This window comes from Bombina bombina, chromosome 2 (assembly GCF_027579735.1).
Source record: "Bombina bombina isolate aBomBom1 chromosome 2, aBomBom1.pri, whole genome shotgun sequence".
NCBI classification, from domain to species: Eukaryota; Metazoa; Chordata; class Amphibia; order Anura; family Bombinatoridae; genus Bombina; species Bombina bombina.
This window is the reverse complement of record NC_069500.1, coordinates 973,747,452-973,762,672: the sequence shown is the minus strand read 5'-3', so window position 1 is coordinate 973,762,672 and position 15,221 is coordinate 973,747,452. Positions and strand designations below refer to the sequence as shown.

Below are 15,221 nucleotides of genomic sequence, written 5' to 3'. Positions count from 1 at the left end.
CGGCGATGCCGGGGAACTGTGGTTTAGGGGTTAATAGGTTTAGTTAGTGTCGGCGATGTTTGGGAACAGTGGTTTAGGGGTTAATAGGTTTAGTTAGTGTTGGTGATGTTGGGGAAAGGCGCTTAGGGGTTAATATCTTTATTTAGTGGCGACTATGTCAGGGAACTGCTGTTTAGGGGTTAATAGGTTTAGTTAGTGTTGGTGATGTGGGGGGCGGCGATTTAGGGGTTAATAGGTTTAGTTAGTGTCGACTATGTGGGGGGACAGTGGTTTAGGGGTTAATAGCTTTATTTAGTGTTAGCGATGTGGGTGGCGGCAGTGGCTGCAGTGGCGGCGGTTTTAGAAAATTTTGTTTCGGCAATTGCTGGCATATTAGTTAAGTTTAGTTAAATAGTTTTTTCGGAACCTTTCACTTTTTTTGATCCATTCTTTATTTATATGCATTATTCTATTCGAAACTAAGTGAATTTTTTAGCGTTGCACGTGTCTAGTTTAATGTCCCTTTAAATATATAATGACGTTGTGATCAAACATAAAGCTGAACACACTGGGGTTGATAGAAGAGTTTTCCCTTTGTAGTTTGCCCAGTTACTCGGATCCCCTTTCTTGGGGATCTTGATGAGACATCCCTCTTTCCTGTCTGATGGCACCTTTTCCTCTTCCCAGATATTTCCAAACATGGAGTAGAGAATGTCTACTGATGTTTCAATTTCTGCCTTCAGTGCCTCTGCAAGTTCTCTGGTCCTGCTGCTTTCCCATTTCTCAGTTGTTTGATTGTTTGCCATGTTTCTTTCTTAGTTGGTCTGCTGCAGTCTATTGCCAAGTCCCTGTCGGCTGGCTATATGTCTGGTGGGGATTGCAGTACGGGTTGTTCAGTAGCTCTTCAAAGTGATCCTTCAATCTTCTCAGTTGGCCTTCACTACCCATTACTATATCCCCAGCTTTGCCTTTAACAGGTCTTTCGGGCTTGCTGTACCTGCCAGAGAGTTTCCTTGTTATGTTATAAAGTTCTTTCAAGTTCTCATGGCTTGCTGCTTCCTGGACTGCTGCGACACAACCATCAATGAACCTTAGCTTGTTTGCTCATAAGCTTTTCTTTGCTTCCTTGTTGGCTTTGGTGTACTTACACAGAGCTTTTGCTTTTTCTGCTCTTATTTGACTGGTGTTGACTGCAACTTTCTTTTTATTTCTCTCTTGGATTTTGCAGTGTGTCCTGGTGGAGATCCATTCTTTATGCTGCTGTTTCTTGGGACCCAGTACCTCCTGACAGGTTGATGTCACTGTATCTTAGATCTTCTCCCACTGTCTTTCTACCTGACCTCTATCATCCTTTAATTCTTGGAGGACTTGAAACTTGTTGCTAAGAGTGACTGAGTATTCACTCAGTTTCTGTGCATCTTTGAGGAGGGTGGTGTTATATCATTGGGGTTGGGTTTTTGGTTCCAGATATGTATTTTTCAGCTTTAACTTCAGCCTAGGCATGGTCTGATGCCGTATTTACTCCTCTCATCACTCTTATATTGTGCAGGGACCTCCAGAATTTCTTGGCAATGCAGACATGATTGATTTGGTTCTCTAATAAATGTTCTGGTGACACCCACTTTACAATGTGAATTATTTTGTGTGGGAATACACTGCCAATTTTCTCCAAACTATTCGGGGCATAGAGATCTGCTAGCATTTCACCATTCTTGTTCAGTCCACTAAGGCCATGGTTGCCCATGACTTCTTAGTATCCTGTGTTGTTGCTTCCAATCTTGACATTGAGGTCCCCAATCAGTATGGTGATGTCTATCTCAGGGCAGGATGGCCTGGAGTCTGTTGTAAAACGTTTCTTTTTCCTCTTCTACACTGTCATTTGTAGGTATATAACACTGGCTAGTATTTATGGTAATCCTCTTTTTCTTTGTGAGAAATGTCGCTGTGATGATTATGGGAACGTGGGCTTCCCATCCACTCAGAGCTTTGTTGGCTGCTGGTGAAATAATAAATGCTACTCCCTTAGTATGTGGGGTGTTGTCTTCCTTGTGTCAAGAATACAGCAGCATTCCTCCTGCAGCCAGTCTTTTCTGTCCGAACTGTGTCCATCTGGTCTCGCTGGTGCCAAGCAGGGCAAGGTTGTACTTTTTCACCTCTGCTGATACTTGAACTGTCTTGCCTGTCTAGAACATGGTCCTCACGTTCAATGCCCCTATGTTGATGGTCTTGGTCGTCGAAAGCAAGTGAGTCAGCTTTGTGGCTTACAGGGATGTCTGGCTTTCATCACAAGGCATCATAAATCTCCATGATGTTTCTGTAGCTAGGTGTTTTTTTTACACAGTGGGGTAGCTAGCCCCGCTCATAGTCCTCCTCCTTTCGCAGTCTGGCTTGTTACCAGATTTAGCTATGTTAAGTGACTTATTGTACAGTTACAATATCATATCTGACAGCTGTCAAATAACTGTCTGGTCTGTTGTAAGACCATATGATGTATGACTAAGTGATTAAGGGTCAGATTAAGTTTACGCTAGAGTGCTAATTGTGCTAGAAGTAAATTTTTTGCTCACATCGGATTGTGCTCGTATTATGATTTAAAAGTAAAAAGTTTGCTCTCTCACACTAATTTGACATGCACAAACCGCTTACTTCTAGCGCAATTAGAATATTGCATGCGCGATAAACTATTCCCCCATAAAAGTCAACAAAAAACAACACCCTACTTGTGCACTAACCCAAACTCATGTTCTTATATGCACAAACCTGAACGCATATTTCTCATATGCGCAAAAGAGATGGGTTAACCCGACCGTGTATTCTCAAGTGTGCTAACTCGACATTAAAATATGAATATCTCACATTCCAATATTATTCACATAGAAGAATATGTTCTATTTATTCATAAATACATATTTTTACATATATCTGATGGTATTTTGGCACAATATATATCAATACCTATATATATATATATATATATATATATATATATACACACACACACACAGTATATATATATATATATATATATATACACACACATTATATATATACATCATTATATAAAGGGTATAGATATGTACAGATATATACTGTATAGGAATATATCTTTAAAAATACTTAGAGCATATTCTGCTATGTGTAGAACATTGGAATGTATAATATTTATACTAAATACACAGTATAACACTTTATTAAAAATGAATATTGCATAAATATGTTTTTTTATATATTTCATCTACTTAACTGCAAAGGATTCTAATGCACTTCTATATATGTCTTTATATGTGTACATATGTATTTATGTGTTTATATGTGTATATATGTCTGTAAATACAATGATACACATATAAATACATAAATACATATGTACACATATATAGACATCTTTATTGATGTTTATATGTGTATCTCAATGTTAAATTCCTTTGCCTTCCTTTTTTTACCTAAGACCTCATATATTTGAGCACTTTTTTTGTGAAAAAAATGTTATGAATAATTTTTATTAGATGGTGTTATTATAAGTGTAAGTGTACTTCGTAATGTAATGAAGTCGCGGTAATCAATGTTGCGTAAATTTACGCTGAACTCGTAATACCAGTGCAATTTAACCTGTGCACAAATGATTACGAAAACACGATTGTGGGCCAGATCCATAATCTGGCCCATAGTATGACATTATATCTATCAGCAATTTATGTGGTCATGAAACTCTACATTATTGTAATACATTATAATAAATGTCCAAATAGTATATTGCACAAGTACTGTATGATTGTATATTTATCTTTAAAAAGTTCATAATGCTCATTAATAAAATTAATTTATTCAGAAATCAATTTAATTTCCCTTTAAAGAGGGTGCAGGGAAATGTCCATGGTTTAGGTAACTATACTTATAGAAAACAAATGTGTCACTTACATATGTCAGCTGCAGACTTTTTGGCTCTCTTTCAGCTCCTTCCCTCACCTGAAACCGTGTTTTCAGATCCTTACTAAAAGCCCTCTCCTATAAAGCCAAAAGTTCTCAGCAATTACAATCCATTTTCAAGTGACTTTTCAACACCTTTTCACGGCCAGTTTTGACTTTTCAAATTCAACACCTCAAGGCACTTGATAAGTCCTTGAAAAGGCATTTTTTTAAATCTTTGCAAATATTTTACGGCTGTCTGGTAACAGTTTTTTTACTTTATACACACGTGAAACACTTCGAAATGGCCTCAAGAGACATTGTAGAGGTCTAGAAACTCAGTATTGATTCATTAAATCTCTATTCAAAACCCCAACATCTACAAATTGCTAGAATGGAGGGATTATGCAAATCTATGTAAGTTAAGAGATAGGGATAGTCATATGTGCATTTTAGTACATCTCAGATAACGCTATTTAGTACATATATAAATGATCATTATAGCGAGGATTTTTATGTTAAGGAGGTAGGACTACCCCTGGTTTCTATTCTTAAGTATAATACAAAGGGTGGACCGTTATTTCTATGAGTGATCTTTTAGCACTATGCAAGTGATACTGGGAAGACATTTATTACATGCATAACATATATGAATGATTACTATAAAGGAAAACGAAACCCAATTTTTTTTCTTTAATTTTTAAAGTTTTAAAGGGACACTGAACCCAATTTTTGTCTTTCATGATTCAGATAGAGCATGCAATTTTAAGCAACTTTCTAATTTACTCCTATTATCATTTTTTATTCGTTCTCTTGCTATCTTTATTTTAAAAGCAGGAATGTAAATCTTAGCAGCCAGCCCATTTTAGGTCCAACACCATGGATAGCGATAGCTTATTGGAGGCTTACATTTACCCACCAATAAGCAAGCATAACCCAGGTTCTCAACCAAAAATGGGCCGGCTCCTATGCATCACATTCCTGCTTGTTAAATAAAGATAGCAAGAGAATGAAGAAAAATTAATAATAGGACTAAATTAGAAAGTTTCTTAAAATTGCATGCTCTATCTAAATCATAAAAGAAAAAAATGAGGTTTAATGTCCCTTTAAGCAACTTTCTAAATGGGCTGGCTCCTATACTTTACATTACTGCTTTTTAAATAAAGAGAACAAAGAAAAATTGATAATAGGAGTAAATTAGAAAGTTGCTTAAAATTGCATGCTCTATCTGAATCACGAAAGAAAAAATGTGGGTTTAGAATCCCTTTAAGGAGGTCAGATTACCTCTGGTCTCTACCCTTTAGTACAATACAGAGGAGGACTATTATCTATAAATCTCTGAGTTATGCAGGGGTGGAACTTTGATGACGATAAGGTGGTTACACGACCCTAGGTGTCCTATTGAAGGTTTAGCCTATTGGCAGGCATGCCTTTCATGCAGAAGACACCAATGCGAGGATCACTTTATCTTATTTTGTCATCTACATATAGTATGTTTTATACAACAAGGGTCACACAGTAATTTTATGATCACATTTTAAATGGTATCACAATGTCTGGCACTCATGTAATTCGTTCTCATATTGGACTAAGAGGTGAAATGTGTTTTTTTGTGAAATAGGAGACATTGGTTTTTTAATAGGAGATATGCCAATTGTTGTATGGGGAAGGGTAAATAATCTTTCACTGGGGTGAGTCTATACATTGTGGTATATTTAACAAGCTGCGCATGCAGCTGTTTCCAGTAGAGCCTTCAGGCTCACCAGAAACAAAAGATAAGAAGAAGCGGTCGTAAGACTGCTGCTGCTGAACTCATCCACCACCTCTGATCAGATACGATTGGCCGCGATTGTGCAGGGGGCGGCATTGCACAAGCATTTCACTAGAAATGATTGTGCAATGTTAAATGCCGACAGGGTATGCTGTCAGCATTTAGTAATGTCAGGCGAATATGTTCACCACATCGAATCATGTCCATCCAACATGTGATAAATTGGACCTATTTCACCAACATAACAGTTGCACAACCTCGTAATCTAGCCCTATGTGTTTTGTGCAACTTTTATGTTGGTGAAATAGTTACCCAGAGCTCTGAAGTCGTGGTTATCATACTAGCTTTGATTGTGATTGTGCTCAAGCAATCACCTTTACTTTCAACTTGTAAGATGAGCAAAAAACCTGACAAGGGCAAAACCCTGTGATAAACTTCTTATCCCTTGGGTTCAAATGTTTGCACTCCACTTGTAATCTGGCCCTTAGTAGTTTAGGTTTGTGTTACTAACTAAATGTTAACAGGTAAGTCCAATAAGCACAAGCACCAAGGAAACCCCCACTCCTGGGGTTGCAAATTTGTTTGCAGGCGTGCAATCTAACAGACCCACACCATGGTCTGAAAAAATGATTCCAAAAATAATTAGTATAGCAGAACCACAAATTAATATAAAAATATTACTTTATTCGGCCAACATAAAACAGACAGCGTTTTGGACTTATGTCCTTAATCATGTCTAACATAAAGCATTTCAAAATCAAACTTAAATAGGCTAAAGCTCTGCCTACCACATATACCTCCACCTGTTTTAACCCTTACCTATACAAAATAGCATCATTCTCCAAACATAATGCCATCTAGTGGCCAAAATATATATTGTTTAAATCTATAATCAAAGTTACCCCTTAATTCAAAATCCCTAGAGTAGTTAGTTAAATAATTGTAACAATTACATTTCAATTTTAATGTTAAGATTTTTTTAATATATATATATATATATATATATATATGATTCATCCATCACAGGCATATACTCCAATCCATTTCCCTATGCATCCCATTTGGGGTCATAGTCCCTAACTCATGTATCCAGTATAACTCCCTATTCTTCAGAATTTTTATTCTATTCCCCCCTCTTCTACGTGTTCTTATATCTTCAAGTACCTGGAATCTAAGATGGTTTATTTGATGTCCAGACACAATAAAATGGTTGGACACGGGGGCCTCTAGATAACCTGTCCTGATATTACTTTTGCGCTGGTTAATGTGCTCCCGTACTTTGCGAGTAGTCTCGCCAACGTACCCCAGCCCACATGGACACTTACGGCTAGATTTGGAGTTTTGTCGGTAACGACCCGAAAAACTAACGCCGGCTTTTTTCTGGCCGCACCATAAAAATAACTCTGGTATTGAGAGTTCACATAAAGGCTGCGTTAGGCTCCAAAAAAGGAGCGTAGAGCATTTTTAACGCAGCTTCAACTCTCGATACCAGAGTTGCTTACGCAAGCGGCCAGCCTCAAAAACGTGCTCGTGCACGATTCTCCCATAGGAAACAATGGGGCTGTTTGAGCTGAAAAAAAAACTTAAAACATGCAAAAAAGCCGCGTATCCCTATGTACCCCTAATCTGCTGCCCTAACATCGCCGACCCCTATATTATATTTATTAACCCCTAATCTGCCCCCCACAACGTCGCCTCCACCTGCCTACACTTATTAACCCCTAATCTGCCGACCGGACCTGAGCGCTACTATAATAAAGTTATTAACCCCTAATCCGCCTCACTAACCCTATAATAAATAGTATTAACCCCTAATCTGCCCTCCCTAACATCGCCGACACCTAACTTCAAACATTAACCCCTAATCTGCCGACTGGAGCTCACCGCTACTCTAATAAATGTATTAACCCCTAAAGCTAAGTCTTACCCTAACACTAACACCCCCCTAACTTAAATATAATTTACATCTAACGAAATTAATTAACTCTTATTAAATAAATTATTCCTATTTAAAGATAAATACTTACCTGTAAAATAAATCCTAATATAGCTACAATTTAAATTATAATTATATTATAGCTATTTTAGGATTTATATTTATTTTACAGGTAACTTTGTATTTATTTTAACCAGATACAATAGCTATTAAATAGTTAAGAACTATTTAATAGCTAAAATAGTTAAAATAATTACAAATTTACCTGTAAACTAAATCCTAACCTAAGTTACAATTAAACCTAACACTACACTATCAATAAATTAATTAAATAAACTACCTACAATTACCTACAATTAACCTAACACTACACTATCAATACATTAATTAAATACAATTCCTACAAATAAATACAATTAAATAAACTAGCTAAAGTACAAAAAATAAAAAAGAACTAAGTTACAAAAATAAAAAAATATTTACAAACATAAGAAAAATATTACAACAATTTTAAACTAATTACACCTACTCTAAGCCCCCTAATAAAATAACAAAGCCCCCCAAAATAAAAAAATGCCCTACCCTATTCTAAATTACAAAAGTTCAAAGCTCTTTTACCTTACCAGCCCTGAACAGGGCCCTTTGCGGGGCATGCCCCAAAGAATTCAGCTCTTTTGCCTGTAAAAAAAAACATACAATACCCCCCAACATTACAACCCACTACCCACATACCCCTAATCTAACCCAAACCCACCTTAAATAAACCTAACACTAAGCCCCTGAAGATCTTGCTACCTTATCTTCACCCTGCCAGGTTCACCGATCCATCCTGAAGAGCTCCTCCGATGTCCTGATCCAAGCCCAAGCGGGGGGCTGAAGAGGTCCATGATCCGGCTGAAGTCTTCATCCAAGCGGGAGCTGAAGAGGTCCATGATCCGGATGAAGTCTTCATCCAAGCGGGAGCTGAAGAGGTCCATGATCCGGATGTCTTCTATCAACGGCATCTTCAATCTTCTTTCTTCCGGATCCATCTTGCAGACCTCTGACGCGGAACATCCTCTTCTCCCGACACCTACTAGCCGAATGACGGTTCCTTTAAGGGACGTCATCCAAGATGGCGTCCCTCGAATTCCGATTGGCTGATAGGATTCTATCAGCCAATCGGAATTAAGGTAGGAATATTCTGATTGGCTGATGGAATCAGCCAATCAGAATCAAGTTCAATCCGATTGGCTGATCCAATCAGCCAATCAGATTGAGCTCGCATTCTATTGGCTCTTCCGATCAGCCAATAGAATGCGAGCTCAATCTGATTGGCTGATTGGATCAGCCAATCGGATTGAACTTGATTCTGATTGGCTGATTCCATCAGCCAATCAGAATATTCCTACCTTAATTCCGATTGGCTGATAGAATCCTATCAGCCAATCGGAATTCGAGGGACGCCATCTTGGATGACGTCCCTTAAAGGAACCGTCATTCGGCTAGTAGGCGTCGGGAGAAGAGGATGTTCCGCGTCGGAGGTCTGCAAGATGGATCCGGAAGAAAGAAGATTGAAGATGCCGTTGATAGAAGACTTCATCCGGATCATGGACCTCTTCAGCTCCCGCTAGGATGAAGACTTCATCTGGATCATGGACCTCTTCAGCTCCCGCTTGGATGAAGACTTCAGCCGGATCATGGACCTCTTCAGCCCCCCGCTTGGGCTTGGATCAGGACATCGGAGGAGCTCTTCAGGACGGATCGGTGAACCTGGCAGGGTGAAGATAAGGTAGGAAGATCTTCAGGGGCTTAGTGTTAGGTTTATTTAAGGGGGGTTTGGGTTAGATTAGGGGTATGTGGGTGGTGGGTTGTAATGTTGGGGGGGGGTATTGTATGTTTTTTTTTACAGGCAAAAGAGCTGAATTCTTTGGGGCATGTCCCGCAAAGGGCCCTGTTCAGGGCTGGTAAGGTAAAAGAGCTTTGAACTTTTGTAATTTAGAATAGGGTAGGGCATTTTTTTATTTTGGGGGGCTTTGTTATTTTATTAGGGGGCTTAGAGTAGGTGTAATTAGTTTAAAATTGTTGTAATATTTTTCTTATGTTTGTAAATATTTTTTTATATTTTGTAACTTAGTTCTTTTTTATTTTTTGTACTTTAGCTAGTTTATTTAATTGTATTTATTTGTAGGAATTGTATTTAATTAATTTATTGATAGTGTAGTGTTAGGTTAATTGTAGGTAATTGTAGGTAGTTTATTTAATTAATTTATTGATAGTGTAGTGTTAGGTTAATTGTAGGTAATTGTAGGTAGTTTATTTAATTAATTTATTGATAGTGTAGTGTTAGGTTTAATTGTAACTTAGGTTAGGATTTATTTTACAGGTAATTTTGTAATTATTTTAACTATTTTAGCTATTAAATAGTTCTTAACTATTTAATAGCTATTGTACCTGGTTAAAATAAATACAAAGTTACCTGTAAAATAAATATTAATCCTAAAATAGCTATAATATAATTATAATTTATATTGTAGCTATATTAGGATTTATTTTACAGGTAAGTATTTATCTTTAAATAGGAATAATTTATTTAATAAGAGTTAATTAATTTCGTTAGATGTAAATTATATTTAACTTAGGGGGGTGTTAGTGTTAGGGTTAGACTTAGCTTTAGGGGTTAATACATTTATTAGAATAGCGGTGAGCTCCGGTCGGCAGATTAGGGGTTAATAAATATAATATAGGGGTCGGCGGTGTTAGGGGCAGCAGATTAGGGGTACATAAGGATAACGTAGGTGGCGGCGCTTTGCGGTCGGCAGATTAGGGGTTAATAAGTGTAGGTAGGTGGAGGCGACGTTGTGGGGGGCAGATTAGGGGTTAATAAATATAATACAGGGGTCGGCGGTGTTAGGGGCAGCAGATTAGGGGTACATAAGGATAACGTAGGTGGCGGTGCTTTGCGGTCGGCAGATTAGGGGTTAATTATTGTAGGTAGCTGGCTGCGACGTTGTGGGGGGCAGATTAGGGGTTAATAAATATAATATAGGGGTCGGCGGTGTTAGGGGCAGCAGATTAGGGGTACATAAGGATAACGTAGGTGGCGGCGCTTTGCGGTCGGCAGATTAGGGGTTAATAAGTGTAGGTAGGTGGAGGCGACGTTGTGGGGGCAGATTAGGGGTTAATAAATATAATACAGGGGTCGGCGGTGTTAGGGGCAGCAGATTAGGGGTACATAAGGATAACGTAGGTGGCGGTCGGAAGATTAGGGGTTAAAAAAAATTATTCGAGTGTCGGCGATGTGGGGGGACCTCGGTTTAGGGGTACATAGGTAGTTTATGGGTGTTAGTGTACTTTAGAGCACAGTAGTTAAGAGCTTTATAAACCGGCGTTAGCCCAGAAAGCTCTTAACTACTGACTTTTTTCCTGCGGCTGGAGTTTTGTCGTTAGATGTCTAACGCTCACTTCAGAAACGACTCTAAATACCGGAGTTAGAAAGATCCCATTGAAAAGATAGGATACGCAATTTACGTAAGGGGATCTGCGGTATGGAAAAGTCGCGGCTGAAAAGTGAGCGTTAGACCCTATTTTGAGTGACTCCAAATACCGGAGGTAGCCTAAAACCAGCGTTAGGAGCCTCTAACGCTGGTTTTCACGGCTAACGCCAAACTCCAAATCTAGGCCTTAATTAAATATACTACATACTTTGTATTACAGGTATAATGATCCCTCAATCTATATTGTTTGCCTGTATATGAATGGGTACAAATTGGTCCTTTAATAATACTGTTACAATTTTGGCAACCAAGACATTGAAAGCATCCCAGATTTTTCTCCCCAATATAACCTTGATTAACATTTTTCTTTGGACCAACATCTGCCTTAACTAATATATCTTTAATGTTTTTCCTCTTCTAAATGCAGTCATAGGGGGACTTACAAACTCCTTCACATGTGGATTGGAAATCTGCAAAATATGCCAATGTTTTCTCAACACTTTCTGTATTTGACTACTCCAGGGAGAATGTTCATTCACAAAAATCATTTTGGGGTTACCCGTGACCTTTATTTTATCTTTAAGTAAGGTGGTCTTAGGGATTTGCAATACATCTTTGTCTCCCTGTTCAATAATATAACCTGGGTATCCTCTCTGTTTGAAGTGTTCACCCATTTCCAACAGCCTTTCTTCAACTAGATTTTTATCAGAGACAATCCGCCTCACACACATAAATTGGCTTCTGGGTAAACTACTCACCAAAGCAGGAGGATGTGCACTGTTAAAGTGCAGCAGATTATTATAATCTGTTTGTTTCTTAAAGAGATCTACCGCTAACATACCATCTTTCTTATACACAGTAGTGTCCAAAAAGTCAATCCCTTCTTCACTCACTGTCAATTTAAATTTAATATGCTGTGTGACACAATTTAGATCCCTACCCAAATGCTCCTGGGTTCCAATGTCCCCCAACCAAATGCCAAAAATATAAACTATATAGCGCCACCATGTGGCGCCATACAGGTGAAATAAATGACGGCTATATACAAAATATTCCTCAAAAGTGTTCATGTAAATATTGGCATAGGTTGGGGCGACATTGGAACCCATAGCTGTACCCTGCAACTGCAAATAAAAATTATCTTGGAACAGGAAAAAATTACACCTAAGGACAATATTTAAAAGATTCAAAATGAATGTTCGCTGTCTCTCATCTATATTCAAGTCCTGTGTTAGACACCTATTTACTGCACCCATACCTGCCTCAATGAGTAATCGAGGTATATAGACTTGTCACGTCAAGGCTGTATAGAATCCCCTTATTGTTGTCTAGTGTCACATTTTGGACTTTGTTAATAAAGTCCCCTGTGTCTTTAATATAGGAGGTGGAATACACAAAATGCCTAAGAACCCTATCAACATATATAGACTCTTTAGAAAGTGTAGAGCCTACCCCTGCCACTATAGGACGGCCCGGAGGCCTTTCCATGTCTTTGTGGACTTTGGGGAGTGTATACAGGACAGGTATAAAATCTTCTGTATCTAAAATGAACCTAGTTGTTTTGTTATCAATCAATCCAATTTTTTGAGCTCTGGTTACACATATTTCAAGCTCCTTTTTAATTTTATACGTTGGATTAGTTGATAACAATTGGTATACATTTTTATCTGCCAACTGTCCCATAATCTCCTGTACATAATAATCATTTTCCAAAATGACTAAGGCCCGCCCTTATCTGCTTCCTTAAAGATGAGTTTGTTATTTTCCTTCAAGCTCTTTAGGTTACCTCTATCCTCCCTATTAAAGTTATTCACTCTGTATGCATGTTTGGAGTAGTTAATTTCAACCCTTTTACATAGATTCTCAATATCATGTTCCACTAGTTGGATAAAGGTGTTAACGCCTGAGTTCACTACTTGTGGCGTAAAATTACTTTTATTATGCAAACCCAGTGTTTTTAACTTAAACATATTATGTGACTCTATAGTACAGGTAGTCTCATCAAAATTCCCAACATTTGTTTCTGAAAAAAAAACATTTCAATTTTAAAGATCTATAGAAGCGTTGTAAATCCCTCCTTAGCTCAAAAGTATTCAGTCTCTGTTGTGCCGGACAAAATGAAAGTCCTTTAGAGGGAGTTCTTTGGTCCTCTTGTCTCAGAGAGTGAGTACTTAGATTTAGCACTACTGACCGTATTTGCTGTGGGTTATTACCCAATAAGTGCTCTGGCCTCTGCCTCTCTGGCCCCTCTGTCCTCTCTGGCAGTTCCTGCCTTGTCCACCTCCTCCAGTGTCTCCTACCGCCCTGTTGATGCCGCTGCCTCTTTCCAGGTCAGAGTTGCCTGACCCTGAATCCGATGTTTGGCTCCATGAGCCTGCATGGACATTCCATGTGTCATGGCGTCTGCTACCAGAAGTGGTTCCCAGTGTATTTCCGGTCCGGCCACTGAATCCCCGGTAAACAGTTCCGGATAGATAATCATTTTCATCACAATTCCACTTGTTCTTTTTAAGTTCCTGAATCTCTTCTTTCAGCTCCAAGATCTGTTTGTCAATCATATCGGTATACTGTTGTAAGGCATCCGGAGATAGATTGGACTGTAAACCCTTCTTTAACTTCTCCAGTTGGCTCTCCAGCTTATCAAGTTCCAGTTGTAAGTATTCCACTGTTAGAACAATTAAATCGAAAGAGCACTTATTGAGGACTCTCTCAAACTTCTGGCAGTATTCTTGATTTTCCTTCAGCAGTGTGGGTCGCACATTCATGCGTAAGCCTCTAGGAATGCGTTTAACCCTATGATATTCTGCTAGGGTAACCGCATGCAGAAAAAAGGGGGGGATACTAATGGCACTGCTTAAATTTACAACTTAGGGTAGCCTAGTGATTTCTGGTTCTGGTAATATGGTATAAATATCCAACCAGATTGGTAGTGTTACCTAAAAAATTGGCTGAGGTGCTGTGTACTTGTTTTGTCAAACGAAGATTATCAATCCTTGGATTGATGGAGTGTACACCTATATAGCACTCATTCCCTAATTGATAGTGACAAAAATTGGACAAGAGCTGTGTCTCCTTGGAGGAGAGTGTGCGTGGGGATGTTTATTAAAATATAACCTTTATTGGTAATCTTTTAAAAATATACAGCAACAAACACAATTGACATACAAACTTTATTAAAAACACAGGTTTGGGTCTTAATAGATTATTATCCATTATTCACGGAGTACATTACGTGGTTGTGTTGTGTTTCAGAAATTACTTGGGTTGGAGGTCAGGTTAATCCCAGTGATTATATAGAGATTTATTATACTTTGAGCTTATATTTGAGAAGGCTGTGGTATTGTGATATTTACTCTGTTGTTATATGAGTGATCTGTGACTCAACTTTCAAATCAAATTTTGATATTAAAGGTATTAGCGTATATATTCCATGTTATCACCAATATTTATTATTAATGCTTGTAAAATTGCATTTCATATGTATCTTGGTGAGACACTGCTTAATTTCCTAGTAGTTGTCTTGTTATTTCAGTATGATATTGTGGGAAATATATGTATACTGCTGTTTTAAGTAGCCTCCTAACTATATAGATACTGAAAGCACTTTCTGTGTATAGTATAGTAATACTGGTCGGTAAGTTAATGTATTAACCCCTGTGATATCTTGGATCGTGTATTTATCAATACTTAAGTATGCACAAGCATTGTGCTTAAATCACAAGCATTGTGCTTGATATCTTAGATTGTATATTTATCAATACTTAAGTATGCACAAACATTGTGCTTGAATTATTACACAGAAATTTTATTTTTTAAATTTCTTGGAATTTTTAAAGTTGATAGTGTGTACTATACTTGTTATAACAGTAGCATATTTAAGTAATTTAGTAGCTCTATTGGATCTTAGCGTTAGGATATTACGATGTAAGAGTTATAATATTCTTGTGAGTATGCTTTAATGTTACAAGAAAGTAGCTGTTCTGGTATGAAAATTATGCTCTTAGTAGGTATCAACTATTACTAAGTGGTCTTAAATAATTAAAGCATGTTGTCCTCTTAGGCCTTAGGAGTTGTTAGCGGTATTGTGGTGTGAGTTTGCTGAATATTGGCGGTTTTTTCTGTGTATTTAAATATTCGTACTCCTAACCGCTTG

At 37.9% G+C, this 15,221-nt stretch overlaps 1 pseudogene; it reads right to left on the bottom strand.

Annotated features, from left to right (window-relative positions):
* Positions 1–503: 503 nt before the first annotated feature.
* Positions 504–13,833, bottom strand: LOC128647394 (uncharacterized; annotated as a pseudogene).
* Between the last annotated feature and the right edge of the window lie 1,388 nt (positions 13,834–15,221).